The following is a 23,216-nucleotide window of genomic DNA, read 5'->3' as shown; positions in this document are numbered from 1 at the left end:
CTGCATTTCAAGAAGGATGTGGAGAAATTGGAGAGGGTCCAGAGAAGAGCAACAAGAATGATTAAAGGTCTAGAGATCATGACCTATGAAGGAAGGCTAAAAGAATTGGGTTTGTTTAGTTTAGAAAAGAGAAGATTGAGGGGGGACATGATAGCAGTTTTCAGGTATCTAAAAAGGTGTCATAAGGAGGAGGGAGGAAACTTGTTCATTTTGGCCTCTGAGGATAGAACAAGAAGCAATGGGCTTAAACTGCAGCAAGTGAGGTTTAGGTTGGACATTAGGAAAAAGTTCCTAACTTTCAGGGTAGTCAAACACTGGAATAAATTGTCCAGGGAGGTTGTGGAATCTCCATCTCTGGAGATATTTAAGAGTAGGTTAGACAATGTCTATCAGGGATGGTCTAGACAGTACTTGGTCCTGCCATGAGGGCAGGGGACTGGACTCGATGACCTCTTGAGGTCCCTTCCAGTCCTAGTATTCTATGATTCTATGATTCTATGATTTTTTTGAGGGGGAGGGAGCTTTTTTTGCTCAACAACATTTGGACAACCTCCCCTTTTAATTAATGCAGAATTTTGTTTAAAAATGAATTACAGTATAATTAACATAAAATTATCCAACTAAATTAAGTTTCTATCAAATTTACCCAATTCACATTTAATATTAAAATAGCAAATTCACTTGGTAAGGTGAAAGAGTAATTGCCGAATAATTTAATTAATACCTTTTACATGTAAAATTACCATTTTTATCTTATGAATTCATATATTAAATATGATGTTTTTCGTATTAATGTACAAATACAAAATAAGCCTTGAAAAATTGTTGGCGCCCACCACACTCTTCTGAAAACATGAATGTGCTATTGGCCACAAAAAGGTTGGGGACCACTGGTCTAGACAGTATTTGGTCCCGCCATGAGGGCAGGGGACTGGACTCAATGACCTCTTGAGGTCCCTTCCAGTCCTAGAAGTCTATGATTCTACGAAAAGCAGGAGGACAAAGTATGAATTCCATGGCCCATTATTCGGAAATAATGACCTTGATACTGTAAACACACTGCTTATAAATTCAAATGTGTGTGGGGGTATTTGGGAATAAGGTACTAGAGTAGACCAGGGCATAATGTGTGATTTGAACACAAATGTTATAAAAACACTATGTACTATGACAAAATCATGCCAGCTATATACATTTGGAGCACATACCTGTTTTGGCCTTGATCGCCTTGTGCCTCAGTTTGCCTTTCGTAAAATGGAAATAATAATACTCTGCTGTTTAAGAGAGATGTTATCCAGTCATTTTGAGGAGACACTGAGATATAGCAGCACAGCAAAGATGTTTTTAAAGTATTATATGACAATATAGCGAGTACTTGCAAAATCTCACGGAAAAGAAGTACTCTACTGCAGTTGCTACTCTAACAGGTTGCAGTTAGGAAGCCTTTTGCAATGCATAACAGTTTTATTATGCTAGTAAATTTGTGTATGCCAAGGGATAGCACACTTTATATTAACTACATGCATAGAGTGCAAAGAAAGGCACATGCTACTTTTATATGTAAATTCTGTAGCAGTACTCTTCTTAGGAAACAGGAAAGAAAAGATTGCAAAGTCCAATGGGGTAAATTCACATCTTTGTTGTAAGCAACCAAATTTATCAAGAATTGGTAATGCCTAAGATCAGGTTGTGGCCTCATTTTCTAAGACTGTCCAAAACTATGTGTGGAATTGTATGCTAATTATTTAAGGAGCTTATTTGCAAATATGCAAATAAAAATTGGATTTGAAAACTCTTTGTGGATTTAGTTCTGGTGAAAGGCATTGAATTGATTCTGGATTTGCCTTCTAGCAATCCCCAGAGCAGTTGGAACATGAAGCAGCATAATGGGATTTAGAGGCAGCTACAGGAGTGCAGCATAGGTACTGTTCAGCAGGAGAGAAACCAGAGGATGAAGGAGGTTTCTATGGATTGCATCACACTTTCCCTCCATTATCCTTGTTGCTCTCATTCTGCTCCCCGTTTACTCCATTTTCCATCTGCTCTTCCCTTAGCTTCTGCTCCTTTCTAGTTCCCTCTGTAGCTTCTATTGCCACTTTTCCCTCAAGTAACTCTTCCTTCACTCCCCAAACACCTCTTGCTTACTCCACCAGTTTCTGGTTTTCTTTATCCACAGCCCCTCACCTTCCTTGTTTGGGGTCTAACTCCATCACAGCCATCTCTCCACTGCTCCATTCATACATGGCAGCAGGAACAATGAACCCCCAAAGAGGGGGGAGTCCACTTGGCTGCCCATTCAGCTGGCTCAGTGTCCTATATAATGTATGGAGATAGTTAGATTCTAAGAATGGGAACCACAAAAAGCTTAGTATCAGTTTGCAGCTGAGAGTTATAGGTTTGAAACCTCTGATGGAGTTAGATGCAGACATCAAATTCCTCTTCTAAAAAATAAAAAATGGAGATGCTTCCCTACCACACAACAGCATATTCCCAGGATGGGAGAGAACCAGGTTCAAAGCACAGCAGCCCAAACCCCATGGCATTCCCAGAGCCATGCTGAATATCTAAAGGAGGCAAGGGACACTTTCTGTGTCTTCACGTGACACGTATGATATTAGGCAGAGGCTGCTTTTTTCCAGCCTTAACTTCTGAAGAAGTACTTGGGGACTACCGGAGATAAATTATGTCTTAGGAAATCTTGGGTGAAAAATGAACACAGCTGATTGCACGTGTAAAGTTTGTTATCAGAGAGGCATGGTGCTGAGCTAATTCAAAAACACAGGATCTCACAGCCACTCAGGAGCTGGTTGGTCCAGACAAAACAATTATAAAAGGACCATCTGGAACATAGAAGCTATACTGAATATTCCATTTTTACTCTCAATCTTGTCCTCTGTTCCAGAGTCAGACCAAAGTATCGCATAAAATGCCCAAAATGGCATTTCACTTGAAACAAAGCATCACAAAAGGCCTTTTGACATCTTTGAAATTCCCTGTTTGATAACAATTCTAAATGAAGTCCTTTGAATGATTTTTCCATTTGTTTGTAGTTGGAAAACTCCCACTTTTATTCTTTTAATTTTTAGCTCTGGGAAAAAATAGTGGAGGGAAGAAAAATGGGCTTTTCCACACTGAATTGAAACAAAATTTAATTTTCTTGAATTAATTTTAAACGTTTATTTTTCTGGTGAAAATTATTTTTGGCCAGCTCTTCCCATTAACACCTTTAAAATTTTGGTTAGACTATAAGTATGTCTAAAGAAGACAACCATTGGGGGCTTGGCTCAGGAACAAGAGTCTAGCTGGGTTAATCCATTCATACACTTCTCTGCAGCAGGGATGGGCAATAATTGTTGATGGGGGGAGGGGAGTGTGACAGACTCCTCCCCATGGTTTATGAAATGGACTTATGGACATGAATGTACATAACTCAAAGGTGGTTTCAGAGAATTATTTCATGTAACACATCGATCTTCATGTAATGATTTGCTGGTTCTGTTTATCTTTCTCTGTTGTACATATCATTTGTGTGTGTAAAATTAGACACAGGGAGTGGGGAATAATTTGTGAGTTTCCAACAATCTTTTGTCCTGAAGTCTGAGCAGTGGTTGGTAGGGAGTGGCCTCAACTCCTTACCAAAGGCAATAGGAAAGGAAAGGCCTGGGTCTTTTGGATGAGCTGCACCTGAAGGAAGGAGCCTGAGACCCTAAGGTGTGGAAGAGACCCTGGTTTAGACTGGAAGCTGGAAAAGGGGTTTTCTGGTGAGTTTAAGTTTGCACTGAGGTTCCAGTGTAGAATTAGCCAAGTGGTTTTGTTACTTTTGATTTGTAACGTACTTTGCTCTGCCTGGTCTCACTTATTACTACAGTAAAACTCCATTAGTCCGGCATCCAATGCTCCGGGACTCCTGATGGTCTGGCACCATCAGGAACCCGGAAGTGCTGGGGCAGCCGGACAGGCTTCCCCCATTCAGCTGCTGCTGAAACTGACCAGCAGCTGAATCGGGGAAGCCGGGAGCAGAGCAGCTGGGGTGCTGCCGGGTTGGTCTCGTAGCGCTGCCCCTCGGGGCTGCGGGACCAACCCAGCAGCACCCCAGCTGCTCTATTGCAGGCATCCCTGATTCAGCTGCTGCTGAAAATGACCAGCAGTGGCTGAATCAGGGATGCCTGGGGCAGAGCCAGACTATCGTAAGGGGGGGGGGGGGCTATGAGGGGTCTGGGGTGGCATCCCCTCCCACCCCACTCCAGACCCCTCATAGCCCCCCTTCTGATAGTCCGGCATATCTGATAATCCGGCACCCCCTGGGTCCTAAAGATGCCGGATTATCGGAAGTTTACTGTACTTAAATCCTACTGCTTCAACTTAATAAAACCATTTTTATTTCTATCAAACCCAGTGTAAGTGATTGTTACCTGGGGGGGCAACCAGCATGCACATTCCCCCTTTCATTGTTAAAGGGGGCTTACCTAATTCTTTGGGGTTTGATCCCATCTGTGCAGTGCTCTCTCAGGAGGCTGGGCCCTAAACTGCACTCTCTTTGGACCTGAAGTGGTTCAGTGTCTGTACTGCTTCTTGGTGGGGGCAGGGACTTCAGCTCGGGGCCTTGACTGGGGGACACTAGCAAAGCTGGGCCAGCAGGACTGGGCAGTTAGGAGTCCCAGAGAGCAGGAAGGCAAGGGGCAGTGGCTGTGTCAGCACCCTGGGAGGCACCCCTGAGGGGTTGTCTGTGACCTCACCCCATCACAGGAGGCATGCCAAGATTTTGTTAAGTGGTCAAGGGCCATATTTTTCTATGGAGGGAGTGCAGGCTCTGGAATGGAGGTTCGGTGGAAAAGGAAGCTTGGGGTAAGTGCTTGGGGTGCAGGAGACAGCATGGAGTTTGAGAGGGAGTTTGGCTAAATGAGGAGATTGTGACCTGAGGCACAGGATTTGGGTGCAGGAGAGGATTCTGGCCTGTGGGCAGAGTTTAGGAGGGGATGCAGTGTTTGGGAGAGATTTGGGGTGTGGGAGGGGGTGGGGTGCCAGAGAAGGCTCTGGATGGGAGGCACTTATTTAAGCTGATCCTGGATAGCAGCACTTTCAGCCAGGTTTGCCTGCCTGCCTGCTGCCCCAGACCACTCTCTTCTCCCAGAAACTAGTGAATAGGAGCTAAGAAATTGTGCTGCAGTAACCCTGCCCCAGTTTCTGCCCAAGAGAAGTGGAGAGATTTTGCTGGTGGCAGGAGGTAGCATATGAAGCCTCCCCGCAGCACATAGAGCCCCAGGGAGGAGCCAGAGTAGTACACAATACCACTTAGATAAATGGTGATCCTCAGGTTCTTTTACTCTGTATGGGCATGTCTATACTAGGATATTATTTTGAAATAACTACATTTGGCTTAACTCCCGATTTTACAAAATTAAGATAGTGTACAGGGAAGCTTTGAAATTAGTTCAAAGCAGGCTCCATTAGTGTAGATGTTCTACCTCGACTTACAGCCCCAGGAAGCACTGGAGAGTAATTTGTTCGAAGTACTCTGGTGAATAGTTATTTCAAATAGCAGCACTGGAGCATCCACACTAACTCTATTTCGAAATAACTATTTTAAAATTAACATTATTTCCCGAAGAAAATCAGAGCACAGATTTCAAAATAAGTGGCCTGTTATTTTGAAATAATGGTCTTGGTAATGTGGATGCTCCACTTAGAAATAACCCTTCTTAGGTAGAATTTATAATAACGCCCTAGTTTAGGGCAGGGCTAATTGTTTTCATGTTATTTATAACTGCTTGCATTGATTCCAGAAGTCAGTCTACAGCCTTACCACAAAGCAAAGCAGAAGATGATTCCAAGGGGGAGAGCATGTGAGCAAAATTTTAAAACTCTTCTTTGCATGCCTTTTATTTGATCACATGACAACACAATAAATTCATCACTATTTCATAGCAATAATTTGCAGTGAGTTGTGGTATTGTAATTCATTTCTTCCACTGGAAAAAAAATTGTGGCTGTGGTAACTTAAGGAACATTTCCATTTGTGTTTGTTTTTCATGACAAGAGAACAATTATCTTGTACTGTAATTGTAGGTGTTAGTTACCAAAATAACCTTTTAATTTTAGTTTCCTTCCAACTCATTTTTCTCTTCTTTCCTCCTTGGATTTTTAACACCTCCATTAAGTCTAATTTCTGGAGACTACTTCTGTAAATAGAAAGGATAATGAGTAACAACCATGAAGATGCCAAACATAATAAAATGGAGACAATGCAAGGAGGGGGAAAAAGGACCTCATCACAGTTCTCACAGGTTCAGATCTTTTTTCTGTTACTCTTTCTCTAAGGTTAATAGGATATTGTCTGTACATCCATCAAGTGCCAGCAATGCCTTCTTCCAAGAGTATTGGCCAAATTAGACAGTCTCTGTGACAAAGGATTAATGGTCACAAATTAGATATTCAAAATTGTAACATAGAGAAACCTGTTGGGGAACATTTTAATTTGCCCAGGCACTCATTAATGAATCTAAAAGTGACCATAGACTTACAAAGCAATTTCAAAAGCCAGCTAGGAAGAGAAACTGGGAGACCTGCCTTCATTTGCAAATTTGAAACTTTTAATCATGGTTTGAACAAAGATATGAATTGGATGGGCTGCTATATTCAACGCCCTTATGACATCAAAAGCTAAGTATCGGGCACTTACAGCCCACTCTATTAACCTCATTATCATGGACACTCTAATTGACAAGATTTTTTCCTTCTCTTTCCCTGCCCTACACAATGAAGCTACAGTAACTGGATAAGATAGACAAATCAAATAAATGAAATGACTAAATGGATAGAAGGCACACATCCAGTTACTTTTTTTACTGTCCTGAGTACCTTTCAACTGCCCTCCCCTCCTTCTTGCACTTCAGCCAATCTCCCTTACCAGCCTGTTCTCTTACAATTACCAGAACATGACCATCTTCTGTAGCTAAATTCGAGCTAAGCTGGAGAGAGCTTACGTAATGGACAAAAACAGGAAGAGAGGAAATATTAATGGCATCTGATCAATGGTCAGAAGACTTGCCTGGGTACAGGGCTCTGCTGTTCCCTGTAGACACTTGGTAACTCTTCTTTACTGAGCCCTAACACCCAAAAAACAAGGACACTAGCAGACACCAGAATAACTCTGGCAGATATTTTTCCTCCTGGAAGGAGATAATTCGCAAAGCAACATGTTATGAGAGAACACACTGAAATTGGTGTTCCCATTTCAGAGGCAATGTGGAACTGTTGATGGGGTGGGGGCGAGTTCAAATCTTGAATCCCAAAAAAGAAAGAAAATTAAAAATATAAACAATGACAGAAAACGTAGGAGTCACATGACCCTGCATGTCTCCCCCTATCCATCATCTCTCCCCAATTATGGCCCTAACTGCAATGATTTATATCCTGAAGTCACTCTGGAAATACTCTCAAACGTTTCAAGAAAGACACTTATATTTGAACCACATCAATTTCTCAGGCAATGTAAAAATAGTATGGCCCCAATTCTCAGCTGTCTTGGGAATGCTGGCAGCCAAAATAGTTCTTGTGCCAGAATATACCACAACTTTGGCATTTTGATCAGAAAAGGCCAAATTTGTTAAAACCAAAGCTTCTCACAGACACATATCTTTTTTAATTAAATTTTCATCAGGAATGTGTCTCAGGGACAAGTTAGAATTTCTGATCAAAATGAGAGAAAAAAACTACATGCCTCCCTGAAATAACCAATCACCCAGGAGTAATAGCATCCATCTGGTTTGTAGGATATCAGGTACTGAAAACAAGGCCTTGAAACTGTGTCTCCCACATCCTAGGTGAGTGTCCTAACACCATGAGTGTCACTTTAAAAAAAAATTCTGAAAGTATTATTTTTGTTACAACAAGGAAGGGAAATAAATGTTAAAACCTCAGACTTTTTTGCAAAATGGAATTCTTGTTTTCCTAATGCAAGGAGAAACAAATGCTATTAGGGCCTTGGATCATTTGCAGCCAGTTCAATTTAGATCAGCTGTCATGGGGTGCCTAGCCCTCATGCATTTGTGCTACCCAAGGTCTTCTGCAACCTTTTGGGTTGTCACAAAAACCTTTACTCTGACCTAACAGGCAGGGTCTACCATGATATCTTTCTCTTCTTGTGCAGTGTGGACTAGCAGCCAGAGTCTGTAACAATACCCCTTTCTCAGGGCAGTGTGGGCTAACGGCTGGAGTCTGTAGTAACACTTCACTCTCTTTCAGGGCTTAACAGCCCAAGTCTATAACAATGCCCTCCTCCTTCAGAGCAGTGCATCCTCGTGGCCAAAGTCTTGACAACATCTCTCTCCCACAAGTTAGAGTGGCCTAACAGCCAGAGGCTGTATCAGCACTCCTCTCTCTCAGGGCAGCATAGCCTAGCAGTCAAAGTCCATAATAATGCCCTACTCTCTCTAAGGGCAGTGTGTCCTGATAGCCAGAGTCTATAACCACAGGGGTGTGCTTGATGAGGAGGTGGTAGGGGGACCCAGGCCCATCCACACCACCAGATCTTAGCCCAGGGTCCTGTCAATGGTAGAGTGGACCACTACTAACTCGGTGTGAAGTCCTACCACACTACACCAAGCTTCAAGGATCAGTTCCTCACCCTGGGCTATTTTCCACCAGTATCCTCCAGGTAATCCTCTCAGTCACTCCCCATTGGACTGGGTGACTGTTTTCTACAGCCTCCCATTAACTGGTCTCCATGGCTTGGTCTACTGGTAGTTCTTCAGGCGCTCCAGCAGCATTTCCTTCCCTGGTTGCAAACTTCCCAGACTAAGCAACTCCTCAGGCCTTTACAGCTGGCTTCCAGCTGGAGCATGCCCAACAGAGCTGCAGGGGCAGGGCTTCCTCAGTCAGGCAAGCTATGTTAATTCCCTCAGCTCCAATGTGGGACTGATACAACCCATCACAGCAACATTCAAGCCCCTCCCCCCCCCGAGTCATGCTGAGTGATCTTAGCCACAGAAAATCAGGAATTATGATCAAGAACTATTCTACACAATGCTTCTGGTGAGATTCTCATACATTCTCTGTCCTGTAAGGGAGAGAAAAGGTCTAGAGTAGTATAAAAAGGCTCTAAAATAGCAATGGGCAACCTACAATAGTGAGTGGACTGTATAAGTAGGCCCTCCTTTATATCAGTGGACCACAAGATTGTCATAACCAGGATGGTCTCACAGACTGGGGTAGTTTTGCTACTCATGCTTGCGTACCTGGAATTTGTAGGGTGTACCAAATGAACCATAGCAGTGCTTTCATTGGATGTAGAGGGAGTGCATGGCTCCCACAGTCAATTTAATGTGCAATCCGCATGCACCTCACTTCACGTGCCTTTGCTTTACGTGCATGTCACTTCAGTAATACTGGGGGGGAAGAGGGGGTGAGATCTCTGTGACAGAAAACAACAGAATCTAGCAACCCTATGCATGGGCAACAGTTGTATGGGTCACACATAGAACTCCAATGCCCTGCATAAAATGCATGGGCCACAGCTTGCCCACTACTGCTCTAAAAACTCCTCTTGGATAAGCATAATGGAAGACATAGAGAGCTTCCACTAAAGCTCTCTTCTGGATTCCCTCACAAACTCAGCGCAAGGATGGCCTGTGGGTGGGAGAAGCAAGTGCTGCTATGTTGCAAGCAAGGGCACCAGTTCAGATTGCGGGAGAGGGGGCAATCTTAACCATAATTCCATTCCATGGACTACTTAGGCACCTGAAAACTCCAGATTTGTGTGGTGTTGGGTTTTTTTATTTTTTTTCCAAGTGACAACTTAGAAATTAACTGACAGGAACAGTGTTTCCAATTCTTATAAAAAGATAAAATATAACAAATATTTGTATTTTATTTGTAAATTTAGAAAAAAACAACAAGATATTTCCAGTCTGAAATTTTGGAGGTATCAATTTTGGAGGCTTAACTCAGGTTTAATACTTTGTACACTATCTTTAGTAGAGATAAATATCTGCTTAGCCTTGCAATGATTATTATTCTTTAAATGTCTTCTGAGCCAAATTGTGAAGAGGAGAATGAGATCGATAGTTAATTTTCTTTCAGGAATATTTAAATGTAAATAAATTACTAAAAAAAAAAAATGATATTCCAGATTGGAAGGAGGTTGGTGTGTTGCTCTGAGAATTTGAGAGTATAAATATCACCTCCATGACTTTCACCAAAGGTTCTCAGGTTTGTGAGACTGCAACCCTCAGAAATATTTACGAGTAAACAAACAGGAGTTAGGTGACTTACCAATTGGAAGAGAAGGACACACTGCTATAAAATGGCTGATTGCCTAGGGCAGCATTTGTTTGTATCTGCACATGTTAAAAATAAACCCTGCAGATCCCTAAAATGTGTTCTGTGGGAAAAAAAAATCTAGAATTAAAAAGGGCAATTGTAACCCTCCTGAAGAATCAACATTTGTAACAGACCTGTGTCTGCTGGTGTCAGGAGGTGCTTCTTCCTCCCAGCCTCTATAACACAGCAACCTGAGAGGACGAGGGCAGGTCATGATGAAATCTGCAGCAATTATCTTCTGAGCTTCCTTCCCCACCCACCACTCCCTAAACCTGCTTGCATTTGGGGGGAAAAAAGTGCTGCAGAAGCTCCCAGCCCTGCTATTGCATCTGCCAGATACACCTCTGCATTTCTGTCCATAGAGAAAAGAATAGCCAGCCCAGGGGCAGGGGGAGAAAAGAGTGAACTAGCTTTTCAATCAGTGTGGCTAATGGGAGTGTGGAGAGCCTGGAGAGGAAGAGCAGCATTGGTTGCTTTTGGCTGGCTATGAGGGGAAGCAGAATAAGCCAGGGGAGGTAAGCACACAGTATGACTGCTCGCCTTTGTGCTTTGCATTTGTTGCTGCAGTTCTATTCTTGCCAAGATGGAACTAGTATCTCAGGACCCTGATTCTAACCCAGCTGCTCCTGATTTCAGCCAGGAGCCAAGCAGCAATTTGCAAGGGCTGGGCCTTTTGTTGTGCTTGATGAGCCTGCATTCCTGTCACTCTGGTGAGGAAAGGGGAGGGGGAGAGGAGTAAACAAAGAAAGCTGCCTGCATTGCTCTCACTTCTGACTAGACCAGGAAGTCAGGATTCAGTATCCTGACATGATAGGAAACCTGGGAGGGAAGGTCAAGTCCCCTTAGCCCTACTTAAATGGCTCCCCTGGCCTCAAGGCAGCCCTTGAGAGCCTATAGGCAGCTTGCCTTATGAGAATTGGCTTATGAATATGCATAACTCAATGATGTTTTATACAAAACAGCTCATGTAACATATCAATACTACGGTTATGACTCACTGAATCTGTATACTCTGTCTTTGTACATGATGCTATTCTTGTATGTGAAGCCAGAGATATAAAGTGTAAAATTGTTTATAGTTTTAAGAGCCATTACTGCCACCCCAGAAGCTTAATGGCTCGGTGATCAACTCAGTGATTTGTAAACAGCCTTATTTGTCCTGTTAGCCCTAGTGGTGGTGCTAAAAAGACATGTGACATACCACCTGGTACTGAAATCCATTTTGAACCTGGTATTTTTCCATGGAAGCAGGGATGTAAAACAAAGGATCCCTACCCTGTGGGAAAGTTGATTAAGCAGTGGGATGCAATCCCCTAATCTCCTTTTATCTTCAGCTGGCTTTTGAAACAGCCTGACACACTTTAAGGGGGGAAAAATAACTTTGAAGGACTGAAGACCCAAAGAAGAGACAAAAGTTTGTGATTTGAAGCTAATACCTAAAATAAGAACAGCTATTTATGGAAGAATCTGCAGCAATAAGTTTCCTAGAGAATTAAAACTAGTTATGCATTTTCTATTCATGTTAATTCAATGACTAACTTTACTTAGATGCAAGAGGAAGATCAAGGACAGAGTATGCCCATTGTTCAGTGAAGAGGGAAAAACAATAACAGGAAACTTGGAAGGCAGAGGTGCTTAATGACTTCTTTGTTTCAATTTTCACCAAAAAGATTGATGGTGAATGGATGTCTAACATAGTGAATGCTAGTAGAAATGGAGTAGATTACGAAGTTAAAAAAAAAAAAGAACAAGTTAAATGCATCCTAGAATACTCAAGAAGCTGATAGACGGAGTATCTGAGCCATTATCTATCATCTTTGAAAAGTCATGGAAGTTGAGAGAGATTCCAAAAGATTTAAAAGGGCAAATATAGCACCCATCTATAAAAAGGGAAATAAAAACAACCCAGGAAACTACAGACCAATCAGCTTAACTTCTGTGTCAGAAGAGATAATGGAGCAAGTAATTAAGGAATTCATCTGCAAACATCTGGAATATAATAAGATGATATGTAACAGCCAGCATGGATTTGTAAAGAACAAATCATGTCAAACCTATCTGATAGATTTCTTTGATTGGTTAACAAGTCACGTGGATAAGGGGGAAGCGGTGAATATGGTACACCTAGATTTGGTAAAGCATTGATATGCTTATGATATGCTTATGACCTTCTTATCAATAAACTAGGGAAATACAACCTAGATGGGGCTAGTATAAGGTGGGTGCATAACTGGCTGGATAACCTTTCTCAGAGATGTTATTAATGGTTCACAATCATGCTGGAAGGGCATAGGTGAGGTTCTGGAGGGATCAGTTTTAGGACTGGGTCTGTTCAATATCTTCATCAATGATTCAAATAATGACATAGAAAATGCTTATAAAGTTCGCACATGATATCAATCTGGGAGGGGTTGCAAGCAGTTTGGAGGACAGGGTCATAATTCAAAATGATGTGGACAAACTGGAGAAATGGTCTGAGGTAAAGAGGATGAAGTTTAATGAGGACAAATGCAAAGTATTTCACTAAGGCTGTGTCCAGACTCCATGCCTCCGTCGACGGAGGCATGTAGATTAGCCAGCTCGGAAGAGGGAAATGAAGCCGCGATTAAAATAATCGCGGCTTCATTTAAATTTAAATAGCTGCCCCGATCTGCCGATCAGCTGTTTGTCGGCAGATCGGGAGAGTCTGGACGCGATGCCCCGACAAAGAAGCCTTTCTTCATCGACACAGGTAAACCTGGTTTCACGAGGCTTACCTGTGTCGATGAAGAAAGGCTTCTTTGTCGGGGCATCGCGTCCAGACTCTCCCGATCTGCCGACAAACAGCTGATCGGCAGATCGGGGCAGCCATTTAAATTTAAATGAAGCCGCGATTATTTTAATCGCGGCTTCATTTCCCTCTTCCGAGCTGGCTAATCTACATGCCTCCGTCGACGGAGGCATGGAGTCTGGACACAGCCTTAGGAAGGAACAATCAGTTTCTCACGTACAGAATGGGAAGAGACTGTCTTAGAAGAAGTACTGTTGAAAGGTATCTAGTTGTCATAGTGGACAAAAAGCTAAATATAAGTCAATGCTGTGACACTTGGAAAAAAAAAGCAAACATGATTCTGGGACGCATTAAGAGGAATGTTGTGAGCAAGACATGAGAAATAATTTTTCTTCTTTACTCTGCACCGAGTACTGTGCACCGTTTTGGGCATCACATTTCAAGAAAAATGTGGAGAAATGCGGAGAAGGTCAGGAGAAAAGCAACAAAAATGACGGAAGGTCTAGAAAATAAGACCAATGAGGGAAGACTGAAATAACTGTGTTTGTTTTGTTTGGAAAAGAGAAGACTGAGAGGGGACAAAATGGCAGTTTTCAAGTACTTAAAAGGGTGTTACAAGGAGAAGGGAGAAAAATTGATCTCATTGACCTCTGATGACAGGACAAGAATCACCCTAACTGTCAGGCTACTTAAATACTGGAATAAATTATCTAGGGAGGTTGTGGAATCTCCATCACTGGAGCAGGTTGGATAGACATCTATCAGGTATGATCTAAATGGTGCTTGGGCCTGCCTTGAGGGCAGGAAACTGAACTTGATGACCTCTTGAGGCCCCTTCTAGTTCTAGTGTTCTATGATTCTATGATCTGACTGTTTTCACTTGCAATCACTTAAATCCTACCATTTGCAGTTAATAGAAACACTTGTTCACTATCATGTCAAGTGTAAATATTTGTTACCAGAGGTGTGGGGAGGCAACCACTGTGCATATCTCTCTTTCATTGATAAAGGATGCTTACCTGTTGAGCTTTATCAATGAAACTTTTGTAAAACTTTTATGCAGAGAAGGACAGATTTGGGGGTTTCATCACTTTTGGAGTTTGGTTTTCTGGGTTCTGTGCCCTAGAACTATGTCCTCCTAGAGCTAGTTCAGTGTCTGTATTGCTCTGCAGGGGACCAGTAACCCCAACTCTGTGCCTAGTCTTGGGGAGACAGAGGATCCGGCCTGGAAGGACAGGGAGGTGGGTGCCTCAAAGAGGAATAAAGAAGGTGTCAGCACACTGGGAAACAATCTCAGGGAGTCTTCTGCACCCGTACCCCTTTACAGAGTGGCTTTATTTTAGTAGAGGAAAGCTCTCTTCTGCCAACAGAGAGTAGCTACATTGCACACCTTATTGTGGAAAGGCTTTAGCAGCACAACTATGCCACTTATTAACTGTGTAATGTAGACATAGCCTTAGACAGTCCTACAAGACTGACTCCTTAACTCCAGATAGACCTTAGATAAAATTACATAAGTGATGAAAGCCTAAAATCCAATTGTTTATAATGAACTGTAGGTTCCTAAGTCATTTCAGCCCATTTGAAAATGTTATCCATATATCTTCTGATTCTTCCTGAGATACACCAAGTTCTGGTTTACTGTATATTCTTTGCCATACAGTTTTATTCCAATATCATGAGTAAAGAAAATCCATCTAATACAATTGTCTTTTTTATTGGTCAGTTAAAGGACTATCTTCTTCCAGTCCTTTAATAGTTATGTTGACCTGTATAGGTAATAACACATTCTATTAAATACATAGCCCAGTTTAGACCGAAGAAAAATAACTTGTATACAATCAATTTATAAATAAAGTATTGCCAGAAAACAGTAGCCATTTTGGCACCTTGTTTATGCAGATCAGCAGTCAGGTTTGTTGGATACCTTACAGTCTGCAACAGGTGGAGACAAATTAATCGAAGCATTCAGAAACAAGTCTTATATCTCTCACAAAGACAACTATAGTTCTTTCCCTAAGGAGTTTACCATCTAAGAGATGATAATGAGCTGACAGGATACACTGGGAAAAATAGAGAAAGTAATAATCTAAAGTTTGTTTTGTTGTTACCCTTTTTATTGTAAACTCACAATTTGTTCCAACAATTAATGACCCCCACTGTTAAAAATATATGCCTTCCTTCTAACTTTAATTGGTCTTTCTTCAGCTTCCAGACAACGGGATCTCTTTATGCTTTTTTTATGTTAGATTAAAGAGCCATCTCTCACACATCTTTTTTTTTATATATATGTAGAGATATTTGTAGGTCATGATCAAGTGACCTTTTGACTTTCTCTTGGATAAACTAAATAGATTGAGCTGCTTTAGTCGCTCATTATCTTTTCCAATTTGCCAACATCCTTTTTGAAGTTTTGAACACCACAACTGGATAGAGTGTTCCAGTAATGGTCTCCCTGTTGGTATATACATAGGTAATATCACCTTCTGACTCCTCTTAATATCCCTCTCTGCATATGCATCCAAGAATCACATTTACTTCCTTTGTTACACAATCACACTGATTATTCAGATCCACCTGGTTATCCACCATTACTGTTAAATCCTTTTAGGTGTCAGTGCATTCTAGAATACTATGTCCTATCTTGCAGACATTTTGCCATCTTAAAATATATTTGACTGTATTAAATCATATATTATTCCAATAACCCAGCCTGTCAAGCAATGGAGTTTACTACTTCATCAATATATATAATCTGCAACTTTTAAAAGCAATTATTTAATATTTTCTTCCAGATTGTTTAAAGATATTGAAAAGGACTGGGCCATGAAGAAATTCCTGCCATCAAGAATAAGACAGGAGCCACCATTATTTTAGTATATATCTGTACAATTGCTAGCACAGTGAGGGTATGTCTACATTTGCACCCTAGTTCAAAGTAGGGATGCAAATGCAGGCATTCAAAATAGTCAATGAAGCAGGGATTTAAATATCCCGCGCTTCATTAGCATCATCTCACCGACGCGTTACTCCGAATGCCAGCTGTTTTGAAACTGAAAGTGCGCGCCGGGATGCGTTAGTTCGAACCAAACCCCTTGGTTTGAACTAATGTTACTCCTCATTTTTAGACATACCCTGAGGCTTCAGTTCTGATTAGTAATGCATAGTCACCATTGTAATACAAATAAAATATTTTTGCATCACACTCTCCATAAGCAATCTTAAGATCACAAACTACCAAATATTGCATTCAGTGATGATTTGAACTGATCTAGTGTATTGGAAAGCTGTTTTCAAGTTCTTTCATTATTCTTCTTTTGTAGTTTTGAAACATTACATACTTTCCAGGATAAGGGCTAGTTAGACCAAGGCAAATCAACACACGAAATTTTCAATCATGATAAGCAAGTACAGGAAAAATCCTTAATGGCCTACACTAGGAATAGGAACAGTGTAGTTCTTAATTATATTGCCACTTAAAATTTTCTTATAACCTGTTCAATATATTACGACTATAGAAGTCATGCATCCTTGTATTGATTCTGATCACTCTTTCACCACTGAAATCAATGGAGTAACAGTAGCAGACAACTGGAGTGAAATTAGGTCAGACTCAAGCCCTGACTCACCACATTTCTTGAGGGAAAATACAAATGAACCACACCTCCATAAAGTTACGAAGTCATGTGCAAAATTAATATACTGCAAGACAAAGATGGCAATGTCATGCATGTACTTCTTAGTCAAACTACAGATTGGTATAACATTCTGGGCAAGATTTAATCTGTTCTTTTGATACCAACTCTATCATTTTCAGTAAATGCTCAAGAAAAACACAATATTTCATACTATATAATTGAGATTTGCAGCACCAATATGGAATACAGCTTCCATCTATACCTTTTCTATGATTCCACAAATCACACCTCAATATACTCTGTGTTTTAAAAGGTAAGGATTAGACACTATAACTTGCAAGCTGTTATTATTCAATTCAGTGATTTCCTGTGTGGTAACAATAGCACTAAAAATAGGTGTGGTTTGTTGCCCAAAGTAGTTTGGTTGCAGCTTGTTATTCAGATATTTATTTTAATGATTTCACTTACAGTATCTCATATGACCAAAAAAATGAAGACATAAGAACAATAAACTGACTGCTTTTCTTTACATTTCAACAAAGATAGGTAGGTGGCATGTGCCCACCTTTGTTTATTTTTGTTACCTATTTTGATAAAAAGGGGAAAATTCAGTAAAAAAGCTGTGTGTTTACACAAGCTGTACCTCAGTGTCTCTGAATTAGAGAAAAGGAGATGTGGAAGAAGATAGATGGACAGTACCAGGTAAGAGATGCTGAACAGTAGTCCCATAATAGGATGTTGGTGATAGCTGCCTTTTGTAGATATAAAGAGTGGACTACAGCCCAGATCCTGACCTGAGGTAAGACAACTTTGCGCTACACGAGAATCTTGTCTGTATTATGACTGCAATAGTGGCTACAAAAACCTAAAGTCTTCTCCCAGCCATGCATGGGTACATACACCCCTAAAAGAATCTGAATCATGGAAGCAAGCCACAGAATGTATTTTTACAGTTCATCTGGAAACATGCTGGAAACATAATTTAGATATTGACATAAAGAGCACGCTTATTAAGTTTGCAGATGATACCAAGCTGGGAGGGGTTGCAAGTGTTTTGCAGGATAGGTCATAATTCAAAGTGATCTGGACAAACTGGAGAAATGGTCTGAGATGAATAGAATGAAGTTTAATAAGGACAAATGCAAAGTGCTCCACTTAAGAAGGAACAATCAGTTTCACACATACAGAATGTCTAGGAAGGAGTACTGCAGAAAAGGATCTAGGAGTTATAGTGGACCACAAGTTAAATATGAGCTAACAATGTAACACTGTTGCCAAAAAAGCAAACACGATTCTGGGATGCATTAACAGGAGTGTTGTAAGCAAGACATGAGAAGTCATAGAATCATAGAATCACAGAGCTGGAAGAGACCGTAGAAGGCCATCAAGTCCAGCCCCATGCCCAAGGTAGGACCAATCATTCTTCCATTCTACTCTGTGCTGATTAGGCTTCAGTTGGAGTATTGTGTCCAGTTCTGGGCACCACATTTCAAGAAAGATGTGGAGAAATTGGGGAAGGTCCAGAGAAGAGCAACAAAAATGATTAAAGGTCTAGAAAACATGACCTATGAAGGAAGACTGAAAGAATTGGGCTTGTTTAGTTTGGAAAGGAGAAGACTGAGAGGAGACATGATAGTGGTTTTCAGGTATCTAAAAGGGTGTCACAAGGAGGTGGGGGAAAAATTGTTCTCCTTGGCCTCTGAGGATAGAACAAGAAACAATGAGTTTAAACTGCAGCAAGGGAGGTTTAGGGTGGACATTAGGAAAAACTTCCTAACTGTCAGGGTGGTTAAACACTGGAATAAGTTGTCTCTGAAGATATTTAAGAACAAGTTAGATAGACATCTATCATAGATGGTCTAGATGTTACTGGGTCTTGCCATGAGGACAGGTGACTGGACTCAATGACCTCTTGAGGTCCCTTCCAGTTCTAGTGTTCTATGATTCTAAGCCTCCCAGCCTGGCTAGACAGGCTCATGCTAGATCAGCTAGTGTGCTAAAAATAGCAGCATAGACGTTGTGACGTAGGCAGTAGTTTAGACTAATCTCTCTAGTTTAAGCTCACATGACCCTTAGTTTAATCTCACCTGGCTAGCTTGAGTAGGCCACCCATGTCACAAACTCCATGTGTCTATTTTTAGCAGAGAGAGTGCAATGATATGTATCTAGTGTTGAACATAGTCCAAGACAGACTCATTGGATAGGGCCTATGCCAATGTTCCCTCTAATCTTTTCCATTCAATCTATGGGTGGAATGATTTTTTATGTTCATGGAGGAGTACACGAACTTAGCTGTGGGCACTCTGCTAATCAGTTGGGTGGCATGTGAATTTCTCCTGAGTGGCTGCACAAGTACACAGTTTACAGCCAATACTTGTCTATGCTGTGCCTTCCACAGAGCTGTGCTTCTTCCATAATTGCATGGGAAGTGTGTGAGGAGCCAGGTAAGCATCAGGAGACACAGTGCAATCACTGAGCAAACAGTTCAATAATTAACAGATCTAATGGTCAACCCCACAAACACACTTGAATTGAAATCAGACTTTTTTTTTCTGGCTTTCTGTGACCTGGCAACTGAAAATTGCATTTCCCTTTCCACCAGACCCCAGGAGACTGCCTAACACCTGCTTATCGGGTAGAGGATTAATTTATAGCACAAAAAGAACATCACAGAGTATGGACTAAAAGAGAATTTTCATTTCTATAAGTGAGTGACTACTGCATAAATCAGTGCACATGTGTCACTTGGTTCTGAGTTACATAAAATGAGGGTTATTTTAAAGGATCACATGTTTTACAGTTTTTCTAATATCCAAAAACACAGGATGTGACAAAACCATAGAGGCTTTAATTTTTCCCAATGTTAACTGAAAATAGCTTTCGGGATGTGTGGTCTTAATATTTCATTTTTGAAATAGAACACAAAACTCAAAATATACTATGTGGGTTACATTACTTTTTGTGGCTTGCCCATATCAGGCAATAGAAGGAATCCACGTGAATTTGAACCATTTAAAAAAGAACCCTTCCCATGCAAACTGCTTACAGTCCTTCCTGTTTTGCAACATACATAATGTCTTACCTTACATATTTGACTCATACTAAGGTGGTTTTCATTACTTGGTTGCATAAATTAGATACAATATGTTCCAGATATGTTGAATATTGAGTCTATTTCACTGCCAAGAACAAATGGAAAAATATCAGCTGATATTCAACAAACTAGTGCCCATTATGCTGGTGACAGTAACAACTGGGATCACATTGATCTAATTGGCAGAGCTGGGATCACATTGATCTAATTAGTCTTATACTTGACCAGATAGAACTAGTGATCAGTGTGCTCCACCACTGCTCAGCTTGAGCAATAGTGTCTGTGCTACTTCAGGCCAGCTATACTCCCAGATATGGGTAGCAAACAGCAAGAAAAACCCTCCATCAATAAAACTTTTGAAATTGTAACCAGAGTCTAGCTCTAAACATAAAGTGTCTCTCTCCTCATGGATCTGATGCTTACTATTGTTGTTTCAATGCTTCAGCGTACACAAAATGAGAAATTTTAATTTTATATTAGAAAAGGTTTCACCGAGAAATGGAATATCACCAGAATCTAGAATTTTTAGACCCACATTGAATGGAACCGGTTTTAAAATTTAAATTGCTCAGAAAAGTGATGTTTCCTTGGTGCTACCAGACCAGATCAGAGCCGATAAAATACCACAAGAAAGGCTGCTTTTGCAACATTTATAGCAGCAGCAAAAAGCAGAAGTGCTAGTTATCTCAGAGAAAGACCTTATTTTTCAAAGCTTATCTGGGCAAGATTCAGATAATGCCCAAACAATAGATACCTTCCTGAACCAAGCACCTGACAATAAGAATTTTGGCAAAGTTCTACATCTAACACCAAAGTGCTTCAAATAAGTGAAGCAGTTAGAAGTATACAACAGGTTGACCCACCAGGTAAAGAATTTGAAAAAAAAAAGCCCCAAAACTTCCTTCCACTGGCTCAAGAAGATCTTTCTGTGGTGTACAAGGGTATAGTACAAATTTCAGTTTCATTCTGACAATACCTGTGCCTTCTCTAAAAAGGGTGTGTTTCTACCCCCACATTAAACTTACCCTTATTAAAATCCAAGTGAAGACAAGGCAGCTGTAGTATTTACCAGTTAATCGGATAAGAAAAATTCAAAAGTGGAGAGAGCCCCAACTAGCTATCACATGTTATAATCATAACTGCCCCCATCTTCAAAATCTGTAAGCCCCTCTGGTCTCTCCCAGTCTCTTCTGCATTCCATGGATCTGCTGTACTGAAGGGACTGGGTACTGCCAGCAATCTCCAAAGTGCATTCTAATGCTGCACTGAATGGGCTACAGGCTGGCGGCCCTTCCTTCCCCCACAGCACTACTGAGGTTCCCTCCGTTATGCTGCTGGAGAGAAAGTCGAAAGAGAAAGGCATCTGCCCCAAAGGAGATTTGTTCAAGGGAGGAGATGTAATTTGCGAGGTTTAGTCTCTTTTGCCCTGAATTAACTGACATCACTGGCTATAACTAAAACTAACGGGGGAATCCGTATTTTTTTTAGAAGCAGGTGAGTCTTTAAAATATTAAGTATTATTTATATGAAAGTTTTGTGCATGGGTTATTTTTCTTGTCTAGCAATAATTTTAGTGATTGCCTTATGCAGTAGGTGAGCCCAAATTTTTATTTCAAACAAACTATTGAATATGACACAGAAAGTCTGTATGCATGCTTACTACAATATGAAGAAACCAATAAATAATAATACCCCATACTTCTATGGTGTTTTTGAACAACATATCTGATGGCACTTCAGACTTAATTAATTTATCTTCAAAACATTCTTTTGAGGAATTTGGTTTTATAAACTCAGGAAAACAGAGGCACAGAGGGTATGTCTACACTAGCCCCCTAGTTCGAACTAGGGAGGCTAATGTAGGCATTCGAAGTTGCAAATGAAGCCCAGGATTTCAATATCCCGGGCTTCATTTGCATCTTCCCGGGCACCACCATTTTTAAATGGCCCTTAGTCTGAACTCCGTGCCCATGGCTACACGTGGCATGGAGTAGGTAGTTCGAATTAGGATCTCTATTTCGAACTACCAGTACACTTCGTTCCACGAGGAGTACTGGTAGTTCGAATTAGAGATCCTAATTCAAACTACCTTCTCCGTGCCACGTGTAGCCATGGGCACGGAGTTCGGACTAAGGGCCAATTAAAAATGGCGGCGCCCGGGAAGATTCAAATGAAGCCCGGGATATTGTAATCCTGGGCTTCATTTGCAACTTCGAATGCCTACATTAGCCTCCCTAGTTCGAACTAGGGGGCTAGTTTAGACATACGCAGAGAGACTAAGAGACTCGCTCAAGCCAACCCAGTAAATATGAATAGAACTTGGGTCTCTCAAGTCCTAGGTTAGTGTCCTAATCACTGGACCATAATGCATGAACAGTCCTACTTCACTGTTACAAACATATCCAAAGACACCATTTTTTCCAAGATCAATCAAAAATTTGAAACAGAAAAAGGAAGACTCTGGGTGCTATGAAGTGAATTGTCCATAATAGTCAAGCATTGAGCACAGTTGTTAGCCCTTTTTTTTTGGCCTCCAAAACAGTAACAAATAACACACCTTGCACCTACACAAGCAAATGGGGTAATGATGCAAAAAGGAAGCTGTGAAAGCATTTATCCATTCATTGTGTGAAAATTAAGTATTTTCAGAGTATAAGAAATGCACTTCATTTTGCGTGGCTCAGCAAATACACAGTTCTGTGAAAAAAATGTAGTCTGTTCACATTGTATATTGAGCTACAACTTCTCATTTGTACTTTGAGTATTGCATTATTTTGTGTTCCATATCTCTGTGAAGTGCCAACCCCTCATCCTGCTGCCCTTCAGGAGGTGACTGTGCTACAAAGATCCAAATGTGCAATAATGAAACAGGATTATAAAAATCAGAATGAAAGTTTCCCACTCTTATTCAATTCTCTCTCTGCAGGACCTTCTGATTCTTTGGCTAACATCTCTGCTTCCTGCTCATACCAGTATCACTGGAACACTAGAGAACCTTAGACAACAACCACATAGGAAAAGGAAGAAAACTGAAGGAAGGGACCAGTTTCTTTAAATGATTATTTATGCTAAAAGTCTCCTCATCCTCTCCACATCAAACTTTACTGAGGCCAAGGGACTACCACAAGAATGAGGAGTGTTATGCACTGTTCCCAAATTCTTTGGGCTGACTCAGAACACTCAGAGTCAGTGCTGCAAAACATTGCGGCTACGTCTACACTGGCCCCTTCTTCGGAAGGGGGATGCTAATTTTGAACTTGGGAATAGGGAAATCCGCGGGGGATTTAAATATCCCCCGCGGGATTTAAATAAACATGGCCGCCGCTTTTTTTCCGGCTTGGGGAAAAGCCGGAAAAAAGCGTCTAGACTGGAGCGATCCTCCAGAATAAAGCCC

The 23,216-nt window shown here is 41.0% G+C and overlaps 1 protein-coding gene across 4 annotated transcripts in view; it reads right to left on the bottom strand.

The window, feature by feature from the left end:
- ARHGAP15 (Rho GTPase activating protein 15) overlaps positions 1–23,216 on the bottom strand; it is a 497,535-nt gene that overhangs the window by 468,517 nt on the left and 5,802 nt on the right. Inside the window, exon 2 of one of the 4 annotated variants that reach the window (XM_075933317.2) lies at positions 10,273–10,381. The exons of the other annotated variants lie outside the window; for them this stretch is intronic. The gene's annotated coding sequence lies outside the window, so the exon portion shown is untranslated. The remainder of the gene's footprint in view (positions 1–10,272; positions 10,382–23,216) is intronic. 4 annotated transcript variants of the gene reach the window in all.

Source organism: Pelodiscus sinensis, chromosome 7 (genome assembly GCF_052426305.1).
Source record: "Pelodiscus sinensis isolate ZL-2025 chromosome 7, ASM5242630v1, whole genome shotgun sequence".
In the NCBI taxonomy this organism is placed as follows: Eukaryota; Metazoa; Chordata; order Testudines; family Trionychidae; genus Pelodiscus; species Pelodiscus sinensis.
The sequence above is the reverse complement of the archived record's forward strand: the minus strand, read 5'-3'. Positions and strand labels throughout refer to the sequence as shown.